Source organism: Amphiura filiformis, chromosome 17 (assembly GCF_039555335.1).
Source record: "Amphiura filiformis chromosome 17, Afil_fr2py, whole genome shotgun sequence".
In the NCBI taxonomy this organism is placed as follows: Eukaryota; Metazoa; Echinodermata; class Ophiuroidea; order Amphilepidida; family Amphiuridae; genus Amphiura; species Amphiura filiformis.
In genome coordinates this window covers 52,881,531-52,901,415 of record NC_092644.1, presented here as the reverse complement: position 1 = coordinate 52,901,415, position 19,885 = coordinate 52,881,531, and the positions used below count along the sequence as shown (strand labels likewise).

Sequence of the window (19,885 nt, the reverse complement as noted above, 5' to 3'; positions counted from 1 at the left end):
TTAATACAATCACAAATTTTCCCTTGTCGGCCATGTATTGAACAGGATTATTTTGAAATTTTAAAATGTCTTAGAATATCACAAACCAAACAAGTATGTTAATATCAAATATGAATACAAATTAAAATCACTGGGGTTTGATAGGTAGAGACGCCATAACTGTTTTAAATACGCCCAGTTGGTTAGGCTCCAATCACTCAGTGTACAAATTGAATGGCGCATACAAGTTCTTACGATCGACAGCTGCGAAATTCATTCCCACAGTATAGAACATATGGTACATTTCTACTGTATATGGTAAGTAGTATACACAATAGCTATACCCAATAGGCCCATATGATATACCACACTAGTTGTTGCAGGGATTTGAGACCATCCATGTTTTTATATTTATCTATAAAAATCCTGGTTCCTTGATCAGCATAGCCACTTTTTGGATCAAGAAATCAGGTTTTGTAAATCAAGACGCCAGTCTCTGCACTGAGGAAACCAGCCTTCTCTTTTATTGGACAAAATAACATGCCAGACGAGTTATTCCTGTAACGCACACCACCTGATGATGATGGTATTATGATAATGATGACGACAAAGAAGATATGGAAAGTATGATGATGCTGATGACAATGTTGATGATGACGATCATGACAGCAGAGATATAATGATGTAATTATAGCTGCTGTTGATGAAATTTATAATGATATGATGGAAGAAGATGATGCTGCTGATAATGATCAATCCAAAATAATGAGCACTACAATCAAACAGAAGTTTACCTTCTGGATCCAAATTTGACAAAACTGCTGGGTTAGACAACAATCTGCATCTGAAAAATATAACCATGTGAATGTATAATAATTTTGTCAAGAAATTTAAAAACACACCGTTTCTTAAAATGTGCCATATACACACAACAAGTATACAGTGATGCCCTGGCAGGCAAAAATTATAAAATGTGTTTTACTCTGGGCATCAATCCAGGGGGAGGAGAGAACAATATCACATACCCCTGAGTGCCCTGACCCATAATTTGGCAACTTAAATAATTAATGTAAACACAACTATAGTCTTTATTTGAAAACTTCAGAAAATATTTTGAGGTCTGTGCTATTTTAACCAAGAATAGTGTAAAAATTAAATGATTTTGGGGGGCTAACTTCTGAAGGGGCACATCCCCTCAACTTTTGAGGGGACCATGCATCCTCCCTCATAAACTCCATGCATTGTGTAAGTTAGACCCACATTTTGAGGTGTGTTATTCAATATGGGGGTAAAAATGTGCGCCAAATGGCTTCAACAATCAGACTTCGCTTTGAAAAAAAACCCATCTTCTGGTGGGGCATATCCCCTCAGACTCCCCGATCTGTCTAAGCATTGAAAGAAATGATCGAACAAGACATTTACCAAATTAACTGTGTGAGCACTTAGCCTGAGTGTATCATGCATATTCTTTGGTATTGTAGCTGCAAAACACCATGCTCCTATGGTTGTTGTCTTTGTTTAGCAAACTGTGGGAGGAGTTGTGGATTTACCGGATGTAAACGTAATTAACAGCAAAAAGAATGAGAGTTGTAGCATTCTATAGCGAGCTTTGATCAAAGTGCAAAATGTGATTTCCTTGATTTTCCACTACTTTTCAATTTAGTGCTGGGAGTTACCGTTTAATTTTGTATCCGTTTAAACGGTCGGCATGTTTGGGCGTTTAAACGTGTACATTACAGAGTGGAAATTACATTTTGTGAACAAAATAGCTCCATCATTGACATATACGAAAACTCCTCAAAAAAAGTTTGGAAATTTTCAAAAACGGCTGTATATTAGAAATTTTTGAAATCTATTTCCATGTTGTTTCATATCAGTGAAAACATTGTGAATGAAAATGCTTGGATGTGATTAACAGTTCTTCAGGTGAAGAACGAAGTCAATTTCTCTTGCTGATCACTTCTTCGTAGTGGTCATTTGCAAGAGAGTTCTAATCAACCATGGTCCGGTTGTCAGATCTGGATATTAGGCTCGAGCTATTGGTCAGCTTGAGGCTAGCATAACTCCAGCGAATCAAGTTGCGGCAACTTTAGGGGTTTCTCGCAGTATGATCTCCAAGCTCAAAGCTAAGTTCCGTCAGACCGGGGATGTCAATGTCAAGGGTAATATGATAATATTGATAACAGGAGAGACCAGACTGGTTGTTGTCAATGGAAATCTAAATGCAATCAAATATCGAGATGACATCCTTCAGCAAGTCGTAGTCCCATTTCTGCGAAACCTTGGATCGAACGCTGCTCTATAGGATGATAACACTCGACCACACAGGGCAAGAGTTGTAAATAATTTCCTGTATATAGAAGAAGGAATTCAACGAATGTGACTAGCCAATTATAGCTCGGACATTTCTAGGACCAACTTGGTCGGGGTGTGGGCACTAGAGTGACAGATCAAACAACCTTGGCTGGTTTAGGACAGATCTTGCTTGAAGAGTGGAATGCTATCCCTCAGGAGCGTGCATGTGGCCAGGATGATAAGAAGCACGATAAAGAGATGCAATGCTGTTGTAAACGCGTATGGGCTCTCTACTCGTCATTGATTTTAGGTAAGTGGCGATTGTTTTAATGAAACAGTGTGATATTCCTTTCTCATGTATACTGGTGCAAATGGCGCAGACAATGGCAGATTTGGCACATTTCGTTTGAGACCTCCTTGTCTTTCAAAGACAGTTACTCAACCATGGAATAAATTATGATCACAAGTTTGGTGTCATTGTATACAGAAAAGAACAATTGTATTGATATGAAACAATACGGAAATAGATTTCAAATATTTCTGATACTTAGCCGTTTGGAAAGTTTCCAAACTTTTTTGAGGAGTTTATTTAATTTAACAGCAGAATGTGACATGAAACAGGATCTAATTGTTTTGTTTTTAAGCCTTTCCTATTGTATAAGTAACATGCCACTTTTCCATTTTTCAAAACATAATGTTTCTATATTAAGTTGTTTTGGCTAGATACAAACAAGCTAATTAATATATGGTATAATTTTTTCCTGATAGCAATTACAAATTGTATGATTAAAAATTGTGCACTCACCCACATGTTGCTCTTCTCCAATATTTAAGTGGTACATTCTCACACACCAGCACTCAGCTTTTGCCTAACATGTTAATCAAGATTGGTGGAATTTTCCCCAGCCATGTTAATAATCTACACAGACAACAGAAATACAAACAAATTGCATAAGCACAAGAAGAAAATTCACATCTAGACAACTTTAGGGTTGCAAACATGACTGAGTAAACAACCAAAATAAAACAAAAATGGCCTTGGGTTATCACAAAAAATAACAGAATGAAGCCTAGCCTAGAGAGGTAACAATGACAATTTGGGTTACAAGCTCTGGCCTGTAGAAATGATGATGAATATTAGGGTTGCAAGTCTTGCGATAGGGTTATTGGTGAAAATTATGGTTAGCACTGATGAAAATTAGGCCTATGATTCAGTTAGGGCTAGGGATATGGTTAGGTTTATGGGCAGGGTCAGGGTTATAGACAGTATCAGAGGGGCATGGATTACTCAGCAGTCAAGTTAGCTCAATCGATAAGGCGTTCGACTATATATGGGTTCGAACCCTGGCAGTGCCTAGTATGCTCACATGGAAAAATGAGTTAGCTTGAAATTCCCCTGGACAGGAACTTACTGCTAATCGTTGTAACCTGTAATGGAACTCGGGAGCTGATCCTGGTTGCGAAGGTGATTTGTGGAATGTCTATATGCACTCTTGAAGCAGTAAAGTCCCTGATTTGTTGTTTAATGGTTTATGGAATGATGTGGAGCCGTAGTGGTCAGCGACAACCTGTAAAGTGTGCCGAGGCTTGTGGATCAACGTCTAGGCGTTGTGCCTGTGCGTAGGGCACTACTATATGCCAACAATATATAAGCTTACCAAAAATGGTGCAATTTTAAGTTTATCAACTAATTTTCATGCAGTGACAACTTGAAAATTATAGCAAATCACACAGCAGTCACTTTTTTTATATGTTCAAACCATCGGTGGATATGATTTTCTCCAATTTTCGAACAGGAAATTGTGAAGCCTTGCACGGCATAATGCGTCTATGCTTGTTGCAATGTCGCTACATCAGTTTCAATTGGCCATAATATAACCCAACTTCAGTACCCAATAGTCACAAATCACCAGGTTTATGAAGCTAAACAGGCAAGAAAACACCACCAAATTGATATGATAGACATTAAAGTAAACTTGAAGCATTTGATCAAAGGCAGTTTGAAAATTGCAATAAATATGCACCAATAAATGCTTCCCCATTGAAGTAAGTAGGCCCGAAGAAGAAACCCTGAAAATCCACCCAAAAATCAGGAAAGAAGACATGAATTTGGCCTTAAAGCCTCAAAATTGGCTGACAATATATAGGAATTCCTAATTAATCCTGAAAACATACATCTTTGAAAGGGTCCTTCTTTCTTGACCTGAGAGCTTCTTAGCACTTTGAAACTTACACTTTCTGAAAATTGAAGGTCAGCTGGTGGCAGCCAGTGCAGAGAAAGCAGAGTCAGTGGGATTTTGCAGAAAATTGCTGACTAGATCACCCTATGACCATACAGGTAAATGCCAGATCAAAAATAGCTTGTTGTTTCTGAAATACAAAACATTTTGAAAGCTTAGTAAAATCTTCATAACAAGTAAGATCCTCCTCATTTCTTCTTATAATCCAAGCCTAATACTGATTTTGATTGTTTTCTATTTTAAGTACTATGTGTATTTAGCTTTCAATTTTAGCTTTTAAAAATTGTATGTTTCTAACAGAAGATACAGGATATTGCATAAAAATGGTTCAAAGTTTTGACAAAACAACTTATTTTGAAAATCTGTAAAATTACTTATCGCCAGCACAAACTTATTTGGAAAATGTTAAATGCAGGTATTTTTGTTGTGTCCTGTCGATTTCTAGTATTTATGATGTTATAAAGCAATCCTTTTATGGAATAAGTACATATCCTTGATTGACCTTATACTATTCTTTCTTTGGCAGCAGTTTTGAAGATAATTGTTTAGGTATGTGTGAGTTTCCTCATTTTAAATGCTGGCAGATATGCATTTGTTCACAGTATTTTGCAGAGATGTAGACTTGAGTCGTGTGACTTGGACTCGAGTCTGACTCAAGTCACTATTTTTGGGACTTTGCAAAATGACTTGACTTACTTGTGACTTAGACAAAATGACTTGGACTTGGACTTGACAAAAATGACTTGTCGCCAACGCAAGTCTGAGGTTACTTTCCTGTAAATTGAAATTTATAGATGTACAGGTAGAATTTGTGAATATTAGGCCTAAAACTTGTAATAAGCTTCACTATTATAGTGATAAGTACATCAGACTTCGTTAGTACTGTACTCCGAAACTCAATTTGATTTCCGCCATATTGAATACCCATCAACAAATCACAACATGACCAACTGGTGAATAGACTTGTAGTGACTTGTGACAAATTGTGACTTACTTGTGACTTGACTTGTTATTTGATGACTTGTGACTTGACTTGCAACTTTTTCAAAATGACTTGACTTACTTGGGACTTGGACAAAAGGACTTGTGACTTGGACTTGACTTGCAAAAAATGACTTGTTGACATCTCTGGTATTTTGGCAAACTTAATTGCAGCTAGGTATAAATGTGAAGATAAAATGTGCTGCAAGGTTTCCTCAAGGAAGTTATTTTTTCTGTAATTATGACACATTGGGTAAAAAAATTGTGTTTAAACTGACATAAAAAGTACATTTTTTAACATATCTGAACTCATATTGAAATGTTTCACTTAAACAGTATTCAATTGTAGGCTCTACATCTGTACCAAATTTAGTGTATTTCCTAATTTTGTTGGTCAGGCTGACGTCTCAAAGGGGAAATAGCCTTGTAAAACCAGTCTGTGCAAATGCGCACACTTGTGCAAAGAGGACGAAGGGGACAATGTTCCTGGATGTCCGACCGAGTGAATGTATGGTTTCTCCAATATATTGTACAATACGGCTAGACAATGGTGATAATTAAGCATCCACATGTTATGAGGCCTTTGTATTTAAGCTGCAGAATGGATTAATGGAAATGTAGCCAAAATATGCAAATTAGCTCATTAATATTCATAAATAAGTTGATCATTTTATTGCATTTAAACTGCACGATGGATTAATGAAAATCTAGGCCAAATATGCAAACAAGCTCATTAATATTTATAAATATGGTCATTTTCACGGTAAAGGGTGTAACTTTTGATTTTTAGGGTCAAAATTTCAAACCACTTAAATATGTTTCTGTTTACTGAAATCATGCATAGAAGCAACTTAATTTCAAGTAAAATAATGTTTCAAGGCTTAAACCTTTTGATTTCTAATAAAAAATTTGACATTTGCATAACATTTTGGTTAAAATCTAAGAAAAAATGTATTTTACATAACCTCAGAAAATTTTGACATGAAAGCTGGAATACATGTGAAATTCCATTCCAAAGTAAGTCAACAGATATAAGTTAAATTTTATACCATGTTTTGCTATGTTTGTAATTGCAGTTTTGAAAATTTTTAACATCAAGTGTCATTTACAATGGAAATTTCCAAACCTTAAACATATTTTTTAAGTTTTAATTGGGTTCCTAAAATAATTTGAATGTCTAACTTCATGTACAAATACTACTTGATGAAAGGAACCTCCCAGCCAAGTTTCACAGAAATTGGAGTTATTTTTAGAATTGGCAATTCAAGCGATTTGTGTTTCGGAGGCTTCAGTTAACAACACAGGTGATCATAAAGGAAAATTATTTAGCTAACTACTACAAGTTGACATAAAAAATAGGTAAAAAATATCACAATTACCAATTTTCATGCTTTGCTTCTAAGTATTGAATTTCAGTTGTGACAAAAATTAAATTATCACAGCAAGTCATTTTTTTTGTTTCGGAGGCTTCATGTTAACAATTGTTAAACATTGCAGAAGTAGTTTTTTTGAAAACAACAGTGTTATGATCATCTAAGCTGTTATTTTCTTGTGTGTATTGAATCAATGATTCTATGTGGCAGATATTGTAGATTTATCACACATTAATTTTTTCACCCATTTGTTAAGTATGGTGTTTTTTGCATGTGAAGCCTCCGAAACAGGCTTTTTAAGGTATCAGTATATTTTTCAAACATTAACCATAATGTCAATTTTTTTTTTAATTTATGACATTCTGCACATATCAAGTAATAATTACAATGCAGATATCAGTATGAAACACACCAATTTAGATATGCATAGATGATAATTAAGTTTACTGTTGTTTCGGAGGCTTCATTTGTTTCGGAGGCTTCAATTGTTAACGGAAAGTTTGTATTGGGTCCCATTTTCAAACGGTGATATATATCTCCACGATTTAAAAACATGTGACTTGAGGATCTAGTTTGCTACATTTTAATAAATAGATTGGATGAGCTCTTTTATTTATATTTGCACAAGCTTGCTGAACAGTTTGTTTCGGAGGCTTCAAAAAGTTAACGGAAAAACGCTATTTGAAGTCAAGATTTTATAAAAATTTTAAAAGCTTGCAAATCGGCTAATTTTTGTTACCCATTTCAAGTTAAGATAACAACTGTTATGAATCAAGAAGAAGTGAAGAAATAACCAAGAATTATGAACCAAAGCTACACCCACAAAGTTTGTTAACAATTGTTAACGGAAAATGAAGCCTCGAAACGATAAATATCGAAGTCCGGTTCTCAAAAATACAGGGCCGTTCACAATTAAATCTAATGTGGCAGTGTTTACTGAACATATGACTGTACTTTCAGGATAAGAAAAATTATCCATGAACTAACTGAAGAAAACACAGGGTTTTACAAAAATGTTACTGTTTGTTATAGTTTTTCAAAATGGCAATATTAAGTACATTTAAGCCTGCTAAAACTGAACGCAGTAACTCCCAAAGCTGATTATGCTACCCAAGGTAGCTGCTAACTAGATGACTTATGTGGCCAAAAATTATGGAATTCTGTGGCTTTATTAGAACACTACGGATTAAAATGTTAAAAATCCAAAGTTACACCCTTTACCGTGAAAATGACCATATGCAAATAACATCACACAAAAATATACAGCACATGAAGCCACCATATCCTATCATTATACCAAGTTTGATGTTCTCAAAATGTTTTTGAGATTACCGGTACAGTACATTTTTTATATACCATGTCCCACATGCATACATCACTATATGAAACAAATTTTTGGTGTTTTTTTTTTACTATCCAGAGTTCAATTTTTGCAGATAAACGATCGAGGCAAAAACTGGCAAGTTTTTGCATGTTTTTGCCCGGTTTAATTCCTGGCAAAAACTCACAATTATAGTTACTCAAACATTAAAAAGTAGCACAAAACTTTTAATGAATCATTCAACATGTTTTTTTGTCTCATCAAGTCCTTAAAATGAAAAAGTTTTGAATTTATTATATATGCCGCATTTCGGTTAAATGGACAAGAGCAATGAAAACTCATGCCTTTTATCCGAGACTATTATACCTCATATATCAGGTATAATAGTCTCAGCTTTATTTCTAATATGTGTACTTATAATTACAAAATCTGGCCCATAATTCCAGTGATTAATGTATGTCTATCACCTTTTGCTACATTTAGATGAAACTTGTCTTGGTCCTCATTCTGAGCATGAAGATTCTGGGACCCCATCTAGAAGACACCCTGGAATGCCCAAATGTCAATGGATTTATTTTGAAAACACTTTCATCAGAGCTATCTCATCTCTCTTGTTTGGTTCTTTATTCATCGTCAATGCCCCTGTACCAGTACATATATCATATGACTGCATGGCGACGTCAGCAATTAAGCCTTTTGATTTCACACCACCAAACAAATCCCCATAGAGATATGTACTAAATTTGCCTTCAGAAAACATCACTTTTTCTTTGCAGCTGAGAGACTCGGTACTTAGCGACAGCTATGATGGTTGAAATTAGCCCTAGCCTGATCCCTCTGGCTGGGTAAAATTATATTGACCACCGTTATCTTGTCACAACAATCGTGCAATATTGTCAAAAGTGAACTCTAAGAAATCGATGTTTTAATAAAAAAATGTCAAAATTATATGCACAAAACATCCTTATATTTTAAAACGGTAAGACTTTCACGCTTGTAAAAGCTGTTTCTGGTGCATGGTCTAAATATGCATCTTTTTGCACCAATAAATCTATAATGTCTGCTTTCAGTGCGCCAAAATTCAAAATAATTAAAAAATCTTAGTGGCATTTTGACTGCAAATTTTTGTTTTGTTTACACCACATTTGCTGGCGTGAACAACATACCGAATGCGCCTAGTCTGCGTTTAACATACGCGCAGAGATGCACCGCGTCATGCTACGCAAATCGCTGCGTAATCCCAATATTTCGCATTTATGCATTTCTGACTCATATTTCCGCCAATTTACTATGCTGTCTTGAGCCATGTGACTTTTTAGAGTTGATAAGAGTGAAACAAATCAAGCAAAAATACGAGTAAATATTAGCAAGTTGTACCAGTTTCAAGTGAAAGAATACATCTTAGTGTTGATAAATCTCAAATTCGGGCGTGAACGAATGTGTCTTCCATTACCCCACTACACCCCTGGCCAATGCTGTGCCTATTTTTGCATTTTTTGTCAAATATTATAGTGCTCACAATTGATGACAATTAAGTAAGGTATGTTTATTATAGGGGCAAGACTACAACTACTGTACAGAAAATTCAGCAACTCAAAGCAAGGACTTAGTGATTTATTGATCAAATATTGGTTTTCCCTATTTTTGATTATAACTCCTAAACTGTTGTCTGTGCTGAAATAAAATTTCCAGTGCAGTAGTTGTTGTCCTTGCCCTTATAATATACATACCCAAATACTTGTCCCCAATGCACTATAATTTTTGAGAAAAATGCAAAAATAGGCACAAAATTGGGCAGGGGTGTAGTATACCCACTTAAAATCATTAAAACATACTTGATCTCTCCCATCTGTGGTATACTTGCAGGAATTAATATTACTAATTAATCATGATCAATCCAAATTTGGCTAAAATTATGCAAATTTCTGCTATAATTTTAATGCTGAAATTGGGAATGCATGTTTTTTTTCTGATTTGAAATTCAAGGAAGCACAACCGTAATGCTATTTGGTCTATTTGGTGGTGTGAAATCTGAAGACAGCAGCATGTGTCTGATGATTGTTTCCTATTTCAGACTATCTGTAAATTAACTTATTTTTAGCTTGAGCAAGAAAGTTGGTTAAAATTTATTTTCAAGCAGAATCATTGTGTACCTGATATCTGCTATCTACTGAAGATAGCATTGTGATTACCATGACACCATATCCCACATTAGAACAGGCAGCAGTCGATCCACTCCCAACAACCACAATGACATTCTGGATGATCCTCTTTGTGTTTCTCTACCTTCTGCTCCACTAGCCACTACAAATTGTCGAGGTTCATCATCAATCCAAGGTCTATAGTCACGCATGTATATATACATGCATGCAAACAAACAAACATAAAAACAAACAAACATGAAATTAAAAGCTTAGGATTTCCTGAATTTGCAGTCAAGAGTGCCAGGCAGCTAGACAGACACGCAGAAGCAGTTAAACATGACCAACGCATGAGTTATAAATGTTGAATTACATGGGTCTTAGGTGAAATCTTAAGCTTATAACCTAGTACATGTACAAGGTAAGCTTACCTAATCTTGGCGTTTATTTCATGATCTCCAGCGCACGAGTTCACAATGAGTTCATGATGCTTTCTGCGCACTGTCGGTAATGACATTGCATTGATATCCATGTCATGCATACATTATGATTGTAAACAAAACGTGCACACATGGGTGTAAATCCATCTATGAAATGTAAACACGCACAAACTCTCCCATTATGGGCGATCAGAACTCACCTTAGCATTTAATACTAGTAAATGGTGCCTTTTCTGCAATTTTAGCTATTAACCTACATAACTCATAATCAAAAGTGTCTCACAATGAATACAAACATCGATTCTGCAATAATGGTTTGAATTAGGAACAAGCTTTCAAATGGGACCAATTAATTCATTACTGTGTGACAAAGTAGCATGACTTTTTGAACGCCCCTCATACATAACTGAACCTGGAACCTTTGAATCACCGGACCGATGCCCTAGCAACAGAGCTATTGAGTCAGATGGAGAAGAACAGTGATGATATTATCTTTATTAGTATAGGGCTTCAATTTAATACCTGCAAACTCAGTGTACTATAGTAATATAAGGGGTTGTGCAATAATTATGAGCCCTGATGGGGGAGGGTAAAATTGTCAATAATGATTACATGGTCAATTTTTTTAGGTGAAATCTTAATTAAAGCTTAACCATGCACCTTGTACATGTACAAGGTAAGCTTACCTGATCTTGGCGTTCATTTCATGATCTCCAGCGCACAAGTTCACGATAAGTTCATGATGCTTTCTGCGCACTGTCGGTCATGACATTGCATATCCATATCATGCATACATTATGATTGTAAACAAAACGTGCACACATTAAACATGCACAAAATCTCCCATTATGGGTCAGAACTCGACACCTTATCATAATTGGTACATTACCAGTAAATGGTGCCTTTTCTGCAATTTTAGCTAGTAAACTACATAAATCATAATCAAAAGTGTCTCACAATGAATGCAAATGCTTATAAATCAAAACTTTATTCAGCACAGGGCTCATCAAAGTTTGCTCCAGCTAGACTCATACACACAGGCCAATGCAGATTTCACACCACCAAATAAATCCCCATATAGAGATATGTACTAAATTTGCCTTTAGAAAACATCATTTATTCTTTGCAGGAGCGACTCGGTTCTTAGCGACAGCTATGACGGTTGAAATTAGCCAGCCTGATCCCTCTGGGTGGGTAAAAATATAGGTTGACCAACATTATTTTTTATGACTGTACCTCGAAGCCTATGATGTCTGGGAATTACCTAATTTACAGGCAAAATCGTGCCAGGGTTTCTGTAAAGAAAAGGCTGCTTAAAATCATTTTATACTTCATCTCTCCCATCTGTGGTATATACTAGCAGGAATTAATAATTAATCATGATCAATCCAAATTTGGCTAAAAGTATGCAAATTTCTGCTCATTTTAATGCTTAAATTGGGAATTAATGCATGGGTTTTTCTGATAATTGAAATTCAAGGGCGCACAACCATATATCACTATTTGGTGTTCTGAACTCTTTTGGACCTTGGATGATCTTCAAGGAAGCTCATGCCATCCTTGAACTCGAAGGACTATTTCTTTGCTGTTGAATACCACCGACTTTATCACCATTTACAGCAACTGCACATTAAATTGAATTTCATTTGAATTTTCACCTCCGTAGAAGCAAATTAAATTATGATGACCATTTTGGTAGAATTCAAGGAGATAGGCTTCTTCTGCAGGGTGTCCTAACCATATATACAGTGATGCAAACATCGAATACTGCTGCAATAATGGTTTGAAGGAACAAGCTTTCAAATGAGACCAATTCATTACTGTGCGACAAAGTAGCATACCTTGTTCTACAAACTTGACCGCCCCTCATACATAACTGAACCTGGTCCTTTGAATCACCGGACCGATGCCCTACCAACTGAGCTATTGAGTCGGATGGAGAAGAGCAGTGATGATATCATCTTTATTATTATACGGCTTCAATTCAATAACTGCCCACTATCATATGGAATATATATGCTTTGAATTGAAATAAAATAATATTGTAAATAAATTCACAGCTTAAACTTCATTTTTGCAGTTCTTGGGGTGTGCGGTTCTCGACACAAAGTGTCAGCCTCAATTCTTCCACCATCGAGCTAGGGGTAAAAATCATATATAGGGGAGACCTGGGCGAGCCCCGCCCTATTTTTTTCAATCTCGCCTAGAGAGGACAATTCTCATATTAGAAGGTTATCAGGGGCGGATCCAGAAATTTTCCATAGAGGGGTGCGCCGCCACACGTGGCTCGGCGCCCACACAAAGTCAGGCGCCGCTCTGCAAAAATACACAGAGTCAGGCGCCAATCTGCAAAAAATAGAGGGCGCCCCTCTAAATCTGCCCTGGCTATAGTTTTTACATTTTTAAGCTGTGTATGTACTATAGCTAAATACTACCACATTTGTAAGGACATTGAGCTTTCATAAACATTAAACAGTGGTATGTGTAATACTGATACCACTTAACTTTAACTAGAATGGTTACCGCCCATAGCTGAACCATGGGGCTTTGGCAGCCTATTGTGGTACATGTATACCCCTTTATGACCCCTTAATGACCTCAAATATTTTAAACATGTTTAGAGTGTCATAAGGATCATTGCATTTAAATATCAGCTCAATTGGAGCATTTTTGAAAACTTGACCTTTGAACCCTTTATGACCCCTTATTGACCTTTTAAAAATGAATTTTAAAATATTTTAAACATGTTTAGAATGTCATGTCATAAGGATCATTGCATTTAAATTTCAGTTCAATTGGACCATTTTGAAAACTTGACCTTTGACCCCTTTATTGACCCCTTAATGACCTTAAATGAATTTGAAACTATTTTAAACATGTTTAGAATGTCATAAAGATCATTGCATTAAATATCAGCTCAATTAGAGCATTTTTGAAAACTTGACTTTTGACCCCTTTATGACCTCTGATGTTAGGAAATATTTATTATATTCTTTACTCCTTCCTCTTTCGTGGCATTTAAAGATATGTCCATTTCAGACCAAATGGTTGGTAAGGAAGTATTAAGTAAGTAAGCAAGTAAGTAACATACACTAATATAGGTTGATACCATTTCATGGTTCAGCAAAAATATGCTTGCATGTAGTTTTACTCTTCTTAAAGGTATTATTATATTTTGCATAATACGCCGATAGCGAGATCAATAAATTCAGGTATCATGCGAAAGTACCCGTCCAATTTTATTATTATTATGTCTTCAGAATCATTTTTGGTCAAAAACATTTTTAGTAAAAAAAACATGAGTTTTAGTAGAACTTTGCTTAAAATTTGATTTCTGCTCAAAGTGTGATTTCTGCTCAAAGTGTGATTTTGGTAAAAATGTGTGATTTTTGGGTAAATAATGTGATTTTTGGTAAAAATGTGATTTTTGGTCAAAAAAAATGTGATTGGTGGTCCAAAATGTGATTTTTGGTCCAAAATGTGATTTTTGGTCAAAAATGTGATTTTTGGTCAAAAATATGATTTTTGGTCAAAAATGATTTTTGGTCAAAAATGTGATTTTTGGTCAAAAATGTGTTTTTGGTTAAAAAGTGATTTTTGGTCATACTACGGCAAAAAAATCACACCAAAAGAGACATACATGGTGACTTTTGTATATATATAAACTAGATGAAATATGAACTCTATGAAGAGGTTACAGACCGATACACAAATTTATCGGACAGCCGATACACATCAGATTTATCAGACAGCCAGGTTATGTACAAAGTATAGGATGCAAGAGATTCTGAAGACATAATGAAGTTAATAGGTCCTTGCACTAAACTGCAGAGTATATTATTGACAAATTTATAGGCAGAATATGCAAATAAGTTTGTCATTATCACAAAATAACAAGTCAAGAAAAACATGCTTTACACTACATTGCTCGTGACGTTGCATAAATAGCTCATGCGAGTATGCATGCGTATATCTTATAAACATCTCAAAAAAAGTAACTAACCCCCACCCTCCTAAATAATGGCCATTTACACATTGGTAAAATGCATTGGAAGCAGAATTTTCTGCGCATTTTGACACCTCATTTGACAGTAAATTGACACAATAGCCCAGAAAACAATAAAATGTCACCGGTCAATTTTTAAAAGTAGTGAGGTCCAGATTTGAAAGTTGCACTTACCTACGCCCCAGATATCATTACACAGATTTCCTTCCATTATGCTGAATACAAAATCAATACAATTTACTGCAACTTTCAAATCTTGGGTTACATTGATTTAAATGTACGCTGTGACATCAATATTTAGTCACTTTCTACAAATGAGGTGTCAAAATGTGCAGAAATAAATGCTGCTTTCAACACATTTTACAGATTTGTAATGCAATCACCCATTTTGAATAATGGTCTTTATTTAAGGATGATTAGAGATTTTTTGAGATGTTTATCTGTTCTAGCAGGGCTTGCATTGTTTAGGACCGGAAAGCCGGGTGTAGATGTTGTTTATCCATCCCGCCCATATCCAACACTTCAATTCCGTGGTCCAAGCTGTGCGCCAGCGTGAGACGAGCGTACACACAAAAGAAATAAACAAGCCGATTGAACCATTGGTCGTCGGCCCGGTGCGTAGTAGCGACCTTGTCACGTCTCACGCGATCACAATTCACCAGCGCGTACCGGACCACGGAAGTAATAAAAATTAACTTTAGACGAGAACAACTGGTAACCAGCGCCAGCGGCACTGTGCAGTACCGGTCTGCTTTTCAATTGCATGGTGCACACATAATAATTTACGTGTAAAATGCCTATACGGTGATCCACCCAAAAAAAAGAATCATCGTATAGATCCCTGTACTACTATACTATACTATATTACTATACCTCATAAATATTTATTAGGTAATCCAGACATCTTATTGGTTAATAACGCCAGCGTCCGAGTCGGTATTTTGACTGCTTCCCGCGCCTGTGCAATTACGCGCGCAGCGAGGAAGTAGTAAAACTTCCGCACCCTACTACCACACGGTGTCTCGACCCCACGCGTCACCGTTCCTTCAGACGTTAGCATTATGCTACACAACGGCAATTCTGAAGACGCGTTAATCGTGAAAATGACGTCTGCTGCAGTTATTTTGCCGAGATTACCGATGGATAATAACACGCGAATTTGACGTTTTATGAAACAAAATGTTATTTATCCATCCCGCCCATATCCAACACTTCAATTCCGTGGTCCAAGCTGTGCGCCAACCGTAGACGCGCGTACACACAAAAGAAATAAACAAGCCGATTGAACCATTGGTCGTCGGCCCGGTGCGTAGTAGGCGACCTTGTCACGCTCTGCGATCACAATTCACCAGCGCAGCACCGGACCACGGAAGTAATAAAAATTAACTTTAGACGAGAACAACTGGTAACCAGCGCCAGCGGCACTGTGCAGTACCGGTCTGCTTTTCAATTGCATGGTGCACACATAGTAATTTACGTGTAAAATGCCTATACGGTGATCCACCAAAAAAAAAGAATCATCGTATAGATCCCTGTACTACTATACTATACTATATTACTATACCTCATAAATATTTATTAGGTAATCCAGACATCTTATTGGTTAATAACGCCAGCGTCCGAGTACGGTATTTTGACTGCTTCCCCGCGCCTGTGCAATTACGCGCGCACGCGGGAAGTAGTAAAACTTCCGCACCCTACTACCACACGGTGTCTCGACCCCACGCGTCACCGTTCCTTCAGACGTTAGCATTATGCTACACAACGGCAATTCTGAAGACGCGTTAATCGTGAAAATGACGTCTGCTGCAGTTATTTTGCCGAGATTACCGATGGATAATAACACGCGAATTTGACGTTTTATGAAACAAAATGTTATTTATGGAGTGTTAAAAAGAAACCTAGAATAATATAGGCCTAACTGTAAATTGATTGAACAGAAATACTCCAATTAAATCAGGTAAGCAAAATATTAAGCTTATTTACCATGCCTGCCGGCACGTTGATTGGTGTGTGTTTTGACTTTTGTTTACGATTTTACCGTGATAGTGAAAATATTTATGAGGTATAGTAAAACAAATACAACATGTTCCATTTAGGGGAAGTAGTCAAAACTACTGGTCCCTCGGTGTTGGATGATTTGACTACTTCCCTCCGTCAAATCATCCAACACCTCGACCAGTAGTTTTGACTACTTCCCTCAAAACATGTTGTATTTGTATACTATACTACGCAATAACATGAAACTACGCTGCATGGACATACATGGTAATGCAGATGTTTTTAGGACTATGCCAGAGTAGTCTATGCCACTGATGAACGTATTTTGGTGATTATGATTTAACATGTTTATAATTACATTTTTGCAACTTTCTCATTTTTTTGCAATCTTAAACCCATTTTCTGCTTATATTTATGGGTCAAAATGTTATACTGTAGCGTTTTGTAGGACAAAATTCCGAAACATAACGATGAAAATGGTTCCGAATTTTGACCCACGTACGTACTACCCTTACGAAAATGCAAGCAATGAAACATGTGTGCGACAGCATGCAGCACGCGTGCGGCAGTGTGCAGCACACGTGCAGATGTGCGCAGCATGCATGCAAGGCCTGCTGGTAGCGTGTTCATGCGTCGAACCAGCTGTATGCATGCAGGCATCGCACGCAAATATCCACCGCGCACACAATTTGCTTGCAGAACCTGCGTGCAGACTACCAATCTGCACGCAAATTATGTGCAGACTACACTTGTGTGCGGACTGTAGGACTGCACGCAAATTGTTTCCCAACTTGCACGCATCTTGCATGCAGCACGCATATTGCTGCACACATGCTGGATTTCCAGATCACAAAGTTAGAATGCTGCACGCATACAGGGTTTTCAGAAGCAGCAAAGGTAAAATGCTGCATGCATGCAGGATTTTCAATGACTAATTCACCTTTACACAACTTGACATCAAGTCACAATTTGGCAATGAACTAGTAGTGAAAATATTTAAATGTTTACAATGAATAAATAAGTTAGCCTTCAGACCAAAATTTTCTAAGTGTTTCACCTTCAGACCAAGATTTTTTGGCAGTCCAAGAGGGGGGGGGGGCAAGCAATTTTTGGCAGGCCAATAGGTGAGGGGGCAAGCAATTTTTGGCAGGTCTATATAGGGGAGGGCAAGCAATTTTTGGCAGGTATTTGACAATTTTACCCACTAATTATTGCACAGCCCCTAAATAGACCTCGTCTCATAATATCAATACAACATTTGCTCAACGTTGGCAAACATTGGAAGGACCATCGCGGTTGGCACGCCAACATTGGCCCATGGTTTTTTGCATCTTTTCAGCAGCCTTTGGAATTCCATTATTGGCCCAATGTTGAAATGCCAATCTTGTATCAACAGTTGGCATTGCAACATTGGGCCATTGTTGATTTGCCATTACTCAAGTTTCGATAGTTAGCATTTCAACATGGGCCAATGTTGGAATGCACCATTCCTGTTTTGATAGTTAGCATTGAAACATTGGGCCAATGTTGGAATGCCATTCCTGTTTCGATAGTTGGCAATGCAACATTGGGCCAATGTTCAGTGGAATTCCATTCCTGTTTCGATAGTAGGCATTGCATCATTGGCCCAATGTTGGAATGCATTCCTGTTTCGATAGTTGTCATTGCAACATTGGGCCAATGTTGGTATGCCATTCATGAATCAACAGTTGGCACTGCAAAAAAATCAAAACAAAATTCAACATTTTTATAATAAATATCAATATTTACAGTAAATTTGATCAGTATTCATAAAATGATGCACTTTGGCCAGTTTAGTCATCAAAATATTGCTTATATTAACTTAAAACACTTCATCAAATGTGTACACCCCTGTTAGCTCAAATGGTAAAGCATCAGACTCCCATGCAGAAGGTCCCTGGTTCAAAATCAGGTAGGTAAAGTTAGATAATGACTTGTATAAAATTAAGCCAGGCAATTTTGGTTCATTGTAAAATAGATAGCCAGGTAATGTAAGACTTAATGTAAGGACAATATACACTGTTAACAACTAATTTTGATTTTTTTTTTCGTGATTTTGTCTCGCATATGTATATATGGCCAGTGCGTGCTGCACGCTAATGGATTTGCATGCTGCATGCAAACTGCGCGCACTCATTTTTGCTGCATGCATGCAGCAAGCATCTGCATGCTTCCTGCATGCGTGCCTCGCTTCAAATATACGCATCCATACGCTACCTACTGCACACATGCTGCACACGGTGCGGCACGCGTGCTGCTTGCGTACTGCATGCATTCAAAAACTGCGTGCCATTTTCGTAAGGGTACTGCCTGCACTGACTGGCATGATGACCACGAATAATGATCGACGAAACATTCTGTTTCCATACAATTATAGCGTATTATATGGAGTACGCCAAAAGAAAAAAAAACCCGACACGCCTCTTGGCCGGGTTTACATTGACTCTTACCTTTTCATAAAATCATGAAATGTCATGACTAAATCATGAAATTATAGCTCCTATCATCGCATCATAAACAGCACCAGCAGTGCAGTCACATGATGTTTTGATTTTCGGTGGCTCCCAATATTCATCGAAAACGCTCCCTAACGTGTGTGGAACCGCTGCAAACATGGTACAGTGTAAATGTATGCTAGTATCCCTTGTTCATCAATTACCAGAATACCATGTGAGACTACAATATATTTTAGCACAATGGGCAATGCATACTATCTTTTTCTCGTATCCATTGGTTAACATGTACTAATATGAGAATAGGCTGGCCCACATGACCTATGGGCGCTGCCATACCAAGACCACCAAGTGATCAGTAGATGTGTTACAATGCTAAGAGATAGGAATTTTTCAGACAAATATCATCAAAATTGCTGAAAATTTAATAGGCAAAATAAGTATACCTTGGGGGATTCTGTTTTTTTTAGTATGTTTTCAAGAACTAACAGCTGAACTAAATTTTGAAAGATTTGATCGACGGAAAAAAAAGTTATCGACGGAAACTCTTACAATAATACTACAAAGTTGCAAAAAAATGACAAATTTGAAATACACAGGAAAACCACCCGCTGTGCCAAAGGTCACTTTTCCA

At 36.9% G+C, this 19,885-nt stretch overlaps 1 long non-coding RNA gene across 2 annotated transcripts; it reads right to left on the bottom strand.

The window, feature by feature from the left end:
- Positions 1-746: 746 nt before the first annotated feature.
- Positions 747-19,355, bottom strand: LOC140138469 (uncharacterized). 2 transcript variants are annotated; one of them, XR_011857010.1, is made up of 5 exons: positions 19,249-19,355; positions 10,343-10,528; positions 4,508-4,644; positions 3,080-3,193; positions 747-823 (listed from the first exon to the last, which is right to left on the bottom strand). It is a non-coding gene; the product is annotated as an uncharacterized lncRNA (long non-coding RNA). The 2 variants fall into 2 exon arrangements; XR_011857011.1 differs by having other exon boundaries at positions 773-817.
- Positions 19,356-19,885: the final 530 nt, after the last annotated feature.